The 10,656-nt window shown below is 35.5% G+C and overlaps 1 long non-coding RNA gene across 1 annotated transcript in view; it reads left to right on the forward strand.

Moving 5' to 3' along the window:
* LOC110290674 (uncharacterized) overlaps positions 1 to 10,099 on the forward strand; it is a 282,015-nt gene extending 271,916 nt beyond the window's left edge. Inside the window, exons 5-7 of the long non-coding RNA XR_002377489.3 lie at positions 6,056 to 6,200; positions 7,174 to 7,260; positions 9,801 to 10,099. This is a non-coding gene — a long non-coding RNA (uncharacterized LOC110290674). The remainder of the gene's footprint in view (positions 1 to 6,055; positions 6,201 to 7,173; positions 7,261 to 9,800) is intronic.
* Positions 10,100 to 10,656: the final 557 nt, after the last annotated feature.

A 10,656-nucleotide genomic window follows, 5' to 3' on the forward strand; every position in this document is an offset into this window, starting at 1 on the left:
GTGATAGTGATTGGTCATATGACTATGTGGAAGGGTGATAGTGATTGGTCATATGACTATGTGGAAGGGTGATAGTGATTGGTCATATGACTATGTGGAAGGGTGATAGTGATTGGTCATATGACTATGTGGAAGGGTGATAGTGATTGGTCATATGACTATGTGGAAGGGTGATAGTGATTGGTCATATGACTATGTGGAAGGGTGATAGTGATTGGTCATATGACTATGTGGAAGGGTGATAGTGATTGGTTGTATGAATACGAGGGAAGGGTGTTAGTGGTTGGTTATATGAATTTTTACTTCTGTTATAAAATAAATTGGAAAAATAATCTCTCTTTGTACCTCAAAGAATCTATAAAAGACCATTCTTTGTTTCTACTCTTCTTCAAATCTATTAGTATTTATTCCTTAGTAATTTGCAGTTAAAAAACAGAAATATATTTTTAGTAATAAAAGAATGAATAGTATTTTTACTCGACAAAATAAAGTCTGTCATGAAATTGATAGCACAGCTTAGATTCTTTGAGGTTTTCCTTATCATTATTATTTCTCTCTTTATAAGTCAGAAACTAAAGATCAGATTTATTTTTTTTTTTTTTATTTTTTTGGTTTTTCGAGACAGGGTTTCTGTTTATAGCCCTGGCTGTCCTGGAACTCACCAGACTGGCCTCGAACTAAGAAATCCACCTGCCTCTGCCTCTGCCTCTGCCTCTGCCTCTGCCTCTGCCTCTGCCTCTGCCTCTGCCTCTGCCTCTGCCTCTGCCTCTGCCTCTGCCTCTGCCTCTGCCTCTGCCTCTGCCTCTGCCTCTGCCTCTGCCTCTGCCTCTGCCTCTGCCTCTGCCTCTGCCTCTGCCTCTGCCTCTGCCTCTGCCTCTGCCTCTGCCTCTGCCTCTGCCTCTGCCTCTGCCTCTGCCTCTGCCTCTGCCTCTGCCTCATGAGTGCTGGGATTAAAGGAGTGCACCACCATGCCTGGCTTTATTTAAATTTTTAATAAATATAAACATAGTTTTCTTTCAAACAGAGAAAAAATATTTTATTTATACAAAAATTAACCATGAGACAATATAAAGAGAATATATTTCAGATCATGTATACCTTCACTGACTTCTTTAAGTAAATCCTTTTTCATCTGCAAGCATACAAAAATATAGGCTACTATATTTACAAATATGTCTTATGAACTTTGCTTGGAAAATAAACTTCAAAGAGAAAGTACCATTAATACCACATTTAGGTGTTTAACATGCAAATAATGTCATAGTTTGACACTCCAAAGTAATGGAGCCAAGATTACTTAACAGTTGAAGCATGTTAAAAACATTTGACACTTGTAATCAGGGCTTTAAAGATGTTTATGTGATCTTTTTAAATATGTCTTGCATCTGTGATCATTTCTACTTCTCCTTACGCATAATAGAGCTTTCTTACCCATCGTTCTCTGTCTGTCTATCTGTCTGTCTGTCTGTCTGTCTGTCTCCACAGACATGTGCACACACATGTACACATTTATATGCAGACACACACACACAAATATACACACACATGTATACACACACATGTGCGCGCGCACACACACACAGATTTATATATATATATTTTTTCCCCAATCTATCTAAACAAGACAATCAATTAAGCAATATAATTGTTCAATTCAATTAAAATTTCAGTTTGTAAAATTAAATATATTTCTTTCTTTTTTGTATATTTTCTTTATTTACATTTCAAATGTTATGCCCTTTTCTGGTTTCCCCTCTAAAAACCACCCTTCCCTACCCCTTCCCCACTCCCCCTGCTCACCAAACCACCCACACCCACTTCCTGGCTCTGGCATTCTTCTACACTTGGGCATAGAGTGTTCATAGGACAAAGGGCCTCTCCCCCCATTGATGACCAACTTGACCATCCTCTGCTGCATATGCTGATAGAGTGATGTGTCCCACCATATGTGCTCTTTGGTTAGTGGTTTAGTCCCTGGGAGCTCTGGGTGTACTGGTTAGTTCATATTGTTGTGCCTCCTATGGGGTTGCAAACCCCTTCAGTCCCTTGGGTCCTTTCTCTAGCACCTTCATTGGGGATCCTATGCTCCATCCAATGGATGGCTGTGAGCTTCCACCTCTGTATTTGTGAGGCACTGACAGAGCCTCTCATGAGAGAGCTACATCAGGCTCCTCTCAGCAAGCACTTGTTGGCATCCACAACAGTGTCTGGGTTTGGTGATTGTAAATGAGATGGATCCTCAGGTGAGTCATTGCACCCTTCATTCTATTATTAGTATCTGGTTATCTCGATCAACTTTAATTTATCAATAAAAAAAGGTAAACACATTGTGGGCAGATGTCAGAATTACTTGTCTAGTAAGAATAGGGAAGTATGAGGGTTTTAAAATAGTATGTTGTTTAGTATCTTCAAGACTATTGATATAAATAAAGAAATTGTTTGCAAAAACTCTTCTCAAGGATAAAAGAACCTCTGGTGGAATCACCATGCCGGACCTAAAGCTCTACTACAGAGCAATTGTGATAAAAACTGCATGGTACTGGTATAGTGACAGACAAATAGACCAATGGAATAGAATTGAAGACCCAGAAATGAACCCACACACCTACGGTCACTTGATCTTCGACAAGGGAGCTAAAAACATCCAGTGGAAGAAAGACAGCATTTTCAACAAATGGTGCTGGCACAACTGGTTGTTAACATGTAGAAGAATGCGAATCGATCCATTCCTATCTCCTTGTACTAAGGTCAAGTCTAAGTGGATCAAGGAACTTCACATAAAACCAGAGACACTGAAACTTATAGAGGAGAAAGTGGGGAAAAGCCTTGAAGATATGGGCACAGGGGAAAAATTCCTGAATAGAACAGTAATGGCTTGTGCTGTAAGATCGAGAATTGACAAGTGGGACCTCATGAAACTACAAAGCTTCTGCAAGGCTAAAGACACCATCAATAAGACAAAAAAAACACCAACAGATTGGGAAAGGATCTTCACCTATCCTAAATCAGATAAGGGACTAATATCCAATATATATAAAGAACTCAAGAAGGTGGACTCCAGAAAGTCAAATAACCCCATTAAAAAATGGGGCTCAGAACTGAACAAAGAATTCTCACCTGAGGAATACCGAATGGCAGAGAAACACCTGAAAAAATGTTCAACATCCTTAATCATCAGGGAAATGCAAATCAAAACAACCCTGAGATTCCACCTCACACCAATCAGAATGGCTAAGATCAAAAATTCAGGTGACAGCAGATGCTGGCGAGGATGTGGAGAAAGAGGAACACTCCTCCATTGTTGGTGGGATTGCAAGCTTGTACAACCACTCTGGAAATCAGTCTGGCGGTTCCTCAGAAAATTGGACATAGTACTACCGGAGGATCCAGCAATACCTCTCCTGGGCATATATCCAGAAGATGTCCCAACCGGTAAAAAGGACACATGCTCCACTATGTTCATAGCAGCCCTATTTATAATAGCCAGAAGCTGGAAAGAACCCAGATGTCCCTCAACAGAGGAATGGATACAGAAATTATGGTACATTTACACAATGGAGTACTACTCAGCTATTAAAAAGAATGAATTTATGAAATTCCTAGCCAAATGGATGGACCTGGAGGGCATCATCTTGAGTGAAATAACACAATCACAAAAGAACTCACACAATATGTATTCACTGATAAGTGGATATTAGCCCAAAACTTAGGATACCCAAGATATAAGATACAATTTGATAAACGCATGAAACTCAAGAAGAATGAAGACCAAAGTGTGGACACTGTGCACCTTCTTAGAATTGGGAACAAAACACCCAGGGAAGGAGTTACAGAGACAAAGTTCGTAGCTGTGATGAAAGGATGGACCATTTAGAGACTGCCGTATCCAGGGATCCATCCCATAATCAGCTTCTAAACGCTGACACCATTGCATACACTAGCAAGATTTTGCTGAAAGGACCCAAATATAGCTGTCTCTTGTGAGACGATGCCGGGGCCTAGCAAACACAGGAGTGGATGTTCACAGTCAGCTATTGGATGTATCACAGGGCTCCCAATGGAGAAGCTAGAGAAAGTACCCAAGGAGCTAAAGGGATCTGCAACCCTATTGTTGGAACAACATGATGTACTAACCAGAACCCCGGAGCTCTTGTCTCTAGCTGCATATGTATCGAAAGATGGCCTAGTCGGCCATCAATGGAAAGAGAGGCCCATTGGACTTGCAAACTTTGTATGCCCCAATATAGGGGAATGCCAGGGCCAAAAGAATGGGAATGGGTGGGTAGGGAATTGGGGGGCGCTATGGGGGACTTTTGGGATAGCATTGGAAATGTAATTGAGGAAAATATGTAATAAAAATATTAAAAATCAAAAAAAAAGAGAATTTTGATAGTGAAAAGTGGGAAAAAGAAAAGAAAATCTTTTCTGCCCCTGGAGCATCCTGAATTTTTCTACACTGCTCACATGGCTTTTTGCATGTTTTCCTCACTTTTTAATTTTGCAGTTCTAGGACTTTCATTCTCTAAATGTGAACATGAGTATACATGTTCACACAAACGCATATTATCCCACAAGTTACACACAGATGCACACATGCATATAAACACATACTTCTCTCTCTCTCTTTCTTTCTCTCTCTCTCTCTCTCTCTCTCTCTCTCTCTCTCTCTCTCTCTCACACACACACACACACACACACACACACACGGACACGGACACACACACACATGGACACGCACACACAGACACGCACACACACTGGCTTAGCATATAAGGCAAGGTAATATCTTTGAATCATAACCCCGTGTCCTTTGTGAATGATATTGCAAATAGTGATACTGCATAAGAGTATTTGCTAATAAAAAAATGCAAGAATAAAACATCAGCAGTTAAGCCTGCAAAATATTCTTTCTGTAAGCATGGCTGCAACAAAGCACAATTCTCTTATTTTTATAATTATTCATATTTTTATTACATTTTCTAACTGAGGAATGATTTGAAAGCATGAAAGGTGAAAAATATATTATGTTTTTCAAATAACCCACAGAATTCTGAACCAGGAAAAGGAGAGAAGATACAAGAAGGAGCAGAGTAATCACTATTATTATATACTATTCAGTTTAGAACTTTTCACATGTCAAATTCCCTTATTTGCTGAAACACAATTAATCCAAAATACAAAGAATTGATGGTCACACATTTCTATAGTGTGGTTTCTGAAGTTTGCAATGAAAACACACTTTATTCACACTTTGAAATAAACATTCTTCATGTAGCATAACAAATTGTTTGCAGTTTAGTATAATACCTTTTTTATTTTATTTTTGTTACAAAAGACAAATTCCTAAGAGGAATAAGACTGGAATGAAGCAGTTAAATTGTAGGTGTCTATGATTGTTGATATTGTAGATGATTTATTTTCTTATTATTTGTGTGTTATATTTTACATACTAGATAAATAAGAATTAATGAAGCATTTTTCTTTGAACAAAAAAGATTATACAACTAATTCCCATTTGATAAAATATAATCAAATAGGAAAGTTTTTTTCTAAAAAGACATTAATGTTAATGTTTCTCTAAATACTTTTAAGCAATTGTTTCAGTAAAGATTTATTCCTTGAACAGTTAAATAATGGAAGAAACGTGTGCCATTTAGGAATTCATCTGGTTCCAAATTCATCTCTAATAACAGGAGAGTTTATTCTTGGGGAATTTTGAAGCATTATTTAACCAAAATTTCTTTTGTGTCACAAATAAATTCCATCTCAGGTACATTTTAAAATAATTTTAGTTTGCTGACAAAATTATATCTTCTTCAAACCACATTTTACAACCTTTTAATTTTTGGTAGTTTCCAAATATTTAGTAAACAAATTCTTTAAGAATATTATGCAAGTTGGAGATAACAGCAGTGCTATAGAAATAAAATTTGATGTGGTTAGATATATTTCTGATATTATTTTTCTTAAAAGAAACCTGTTTTCTACTAATTTATATATATATAAAAAACACTCAGTTCTAACTGGGATGTCTCCATCAAATTCCTCCCTTCAGAGCTTAGGGAAACCTACTGGAGAGGATGTGGAACCTAAGAGTCAGAGGGGATGGAGGACACCAGGAGAACAAGGCCTTCTACATCAACTTGAGCACAGTTCATATGAACCCAGAGACTGAAAGAGGAAGCACAGGACCTGCGAAGGTCAGTACCTTGTCCTCTGTGTCTATAGCTGGGCTTCTTTTTATGTGAATCATGAGTGTGTGAACAGATAGGTTCTTTTGTGTGTTCCCTTGGCCTCTTTTCATATCCTTGGTTTCTCTCGTACAACTTCATTGAAATAACTTTTTGTTTGTTTATTGTTTGATCTTATTGTGTATTATTTTCTATGTTTAAATGAATGAATTAAGAACGAATGAATGAGTGAGTGAATGAATGAATGAATGAATGAAACCCTAGACACTATGGTATTGAGTGACGATGGATATATCAGCCACTTCAACTCAGGTCTTATATTGTAGTTGACCAGCATATAATCAGACTCCCTAGATTTTGTTGTTGTTTATTTATGTGTGTGTGTATGCATGTGTGTGTGTGCTTTTATTTTATTAAAGTCTTTTTCTTTCTTTTTGGGTGCTGTGTTAATTGTTTTCTTGCTTTTATGACATTTTGTTGATGCACTGGGTTTTTGGTTGTTTTTTTGAAATAAATTCAAGCTGGGTTGGTAGTGACAAAGAGAATCTAGAACTACTTGGTGAAGGGAATATAATCAAAATATATTTAAATTTAATGTTTTAAATAATGAAAAGTATAATAAAAATGATAAAGCCACAGAGATGTTTTCAAATCTGTTTTCCAAAATCTCTTTTGTTCCGGTTAAATTTATATTCTAGTGAAATAAATGTAAAAAAAGAAAATAGACAGTTGCCATGCATGCTTATATATATATGGAATTCAAAATAATACTGCTTAGAACATGTTTATATATCACTGAAAACCTTCTTCGCAAATGATATTTAGAAAACAGAGGAGATATTGTTGCAGTATGATGAAATATTGGTGCAAAAAAGTAAATTAATCAGGTGTGAAATTCAGTTGTGCATACTTACTCAGCAACTTAAAAATACTAATTTTGTTCTTTAATAGTAAGGAGAAATTTTTGTTTCTTTGCCTAAAGGTCTACTATGATTGAGAAAAAAAATAACCAGACTGTATGGCCTGACTGTGGCTTTGATGTCCTCATTCATCCTTTCTGAAGAGAAAGGTAGGAATCACATCTATGACTTCCTTCCTTTCAAAAAGGGAAGGTTATTCAGTGCCAGGCCTGCCTTTCAGTGTCCCCCTTGCTCTGTCCTGGGGGAGCACCTCTCCATGTGAGCACCTCTGCATGTGAGCATCTCTGCACATCATCTGTAGTAGTTTACTTTGTTTTGCAGAAATTACATTCAGGCACATTAAGCTTTAAATGTGTGTGTGTGTGTGTGTGTGTGTGTGTGTGTGTGTATGAGATTTGACATATGCATTTTCATCAGTTACCATTTTATACTAAATCGTTTGCAATTAGAAAACAAATATTATTTAATTGTGGATATGCAAATATCCTCTTTTACAAAAATAAAGATAAAAATAAAAATAAGGATAGGGGGTTTCATGCACAACTTGCCTTGAATACTCTTGCCTAAGTGGTGGGACAGTAGCATCAAAAACAAAGATTCCTGTTCTGTGAAGAACACTAACAAAACTGCACTGTTAAAAATAGAATAAATTCAGGAGATGCTACACAAATACATTATTAAGTTCAGGTATACTCTTAGCACCTTACTAGAAATGCTTTTTCATTGCTTCTACTTATATAAAATATCATCAATAAACAGGATATATTAAATCCACTCTTTGTAGCCTTTTATAGATTACTTACATGCACTGCTTTGTACAACTTTGCCAAGTACATTATAAATCATTGTCAGAACTGTGCTAAACAGTCATTTTGACTCACTCTACATGCAATTATTTTTAATCAAATATTTCATCAATTATAAGATTCATTAATCTTTGCATGTGGATAAAAATAACTCATCTATTTCTAAAAATAGTGCTTCCTCTAAGCCCTTTGCATGCCAATCTGTTTTACAAGATTTTTCAGGTTTTCTTTTTGTCTGTCAAGTAAAGGTTTTTTTTTCATCCAAGCAATAGATAATTTTAATATCACTTCTTACACTATGTAATCAAATGTATTTCTATGTTTTCAGTGCATTTAAGGAACGTACCAGTAGCTGTACACTTATTTCTCAATAACATTTTGAAGACACAGGGTATATACTTTAAGAGAAGAGGCATTCTTGTGAAATATGGTGCACACCATATATCATTCTCTAGTAACTCAAATTTCTTTACTCATAATATAGATATACCAAACTCTTCACTTAAAATGATAAGACACAGTGCTTACTAATGCATGTTTACTAATACTATTTTTATATAAAGCACTATTTTGTAGAGTAGCTCTTAACACGCTAATTTTGTGCTGTGTTTTAAAAACAGCAAGCATTTATTGCTCACAGTTTGCACTAAATATATGCCCAGAATAAAATGCAATCTTGATGCATATAGAAAGGCTTTAATACTCATATCTTTTGTTCCTATTTATTCCTAATTTTAATATTTTATACTTCTTTATAAACTATATACATATACAACATCATTGTGAAACATCAAAATACATTCATTACTTTCAGTTACTCATCTGTAACAACAAACCGCAGTACACAGCCAATCTTTATAAATGACCATTTTTACATTATGACAGAAATATTTATATAATTTTATTCTTAAAATTTCAAAAATCAAATTCTTCTTCTAAAATATATCAGCATAAAATTTCTATTTATTTTTAATTGTGAAAGAGTTGTTTTCTACAGTATTTAGAATGTATTAACATTGAATATATTTATTTTTAATAAAAAAGGCTTTATTTTGAAAACTTCCCTTTATAGTCCCGTTTCTCTAATACAAAATGATTTACTTTTCATGGCACAATTATTAATCCCCTTTGTTCTATATTCCCTATTATTTTAAATCACAGTTCTAATACTTGCCTTCCTATAAATACCATATTCTGAAGATCAAAATCAGAAATACCTATCTGCATATGATATATGATGCTCAAGAAAAAGAATTCTTTGTTATTTTCCTCACTATTATCTGGAAATCTAGACACAGTTGTTTCTACAAATGTGATATTAGTCTGCATGCGTTTTCATGTCCTCATAGACAATCTCACTTACAGAAAGGCCATTTAACGTAAGTATATCTTCCTACACAAAGAATCCTGTTACAATCTAAGAATGTGGGTTTTCATTTCCACTCCATGCATATTCACTCAGCATTCTCCAATTCTATAATGCAAACATACACAGAGAGGTTAAATACAATGTTGGCTCTGCAGTAGCTGTACAGAAGAGGAGCACACATTTAGCCCAGACTTCCCTGAATATAACCCTCAGCCAATAGACATGTTTCAATGTGTACCTGAACATAGGCAGTGCCAACCAAAAAAGAGTAAATGGACAGAAAGCTTTTTTATAAAATGTCACAAGTGATATAAGAGAGTGATCTCAGAGGAATAGGGTGGATCCTCGAAAGCATTTAGTTCAACATTTATTTCATCTATTTAATTTCGTGACTGAACCAGATCAAATCACAGGTAGCCAAATTGTAGATTCAGCTAGCTTCTCTTATTCTCTGGCTCTTTTTGTTTCTACATTCCTGATACATTCTTTCATTTCCCAACTCTTCTCTTCCCAGGCATTTGTACCACAGGAACCTGACAGCAATTGTTCTGATTCATGGCTTAGGAGGAGCAGCTGATTAATCCCTTGTCAGCAGTCTTGACCCTGTGTGGAAAATAGAATCTTCGAAGGCCTACTCACCAATATATCAGGAGCAAGGCAGCATGGCTTAGATCGCTCTTAAATTCAAGGAAAGTTTAAGACAATGCCAAGCAGCAATCCTGATCTTAGAAATGCTTTATAGGAACATTCTGAGACAGAACAGGAACATACCAGGGAGAAGAGTTGAACAATTGTGGTTTTCTTCCCTAGAATAAACATCCTACATTTTTGATCCTCCACAAAAATACTTTTAAAAATCACTATTTTCTTTATCATAACTATTGTGGTCTGTTTTGATATGATATAGCATGTTTTGGGAATTTTAAATCATTCCATTTCCTTTCTTCTTCAATGAGTATAGACACTATGAACATAGAACTCTAATTTGTACATAGTATAAAATAATTGCAAATAACTTCTATTTCTAGAATCATCTTTATGTGATACATTCAGCTGTGAAGAATATGTATACTATATAGTTTAAAACAGAAATGTTTCTACTGAAAACCATTTTAGTTCTTTAAATGACAAAAGCCTTAAACTGAATACATTGCTACTTTTAATCAAGAAAAAATATTTTAGTAATGTAAAATGTGGTCTCAGAACATATGATTAAAATACAGAGATGAAGTGGGATAATGCCCTCCCTCCCTTTTTTCCAAAGAGGACCATGTACATGAATCCAATATTTATGAATTTTATTTACAACCACAAAGCAGACTGAAAATCTGTCAAATGATGTGAAATCCTAAAAGATGCAGGGTGTTAAG

This window comes from Mus caroli, unplaced genomic scaffold (genome assembly GCF_978045245.1).
Source record: "Mus caroli unplaced genomic scaffold, Mus_caroli_1 scaffold_3, whole genome shotgun sequence".
Lineage (NCBI taxonomy): Eukaryota > Metazoa > Chordata > Mammalia > Rodentia > Muridae > Mus > Mus caroli.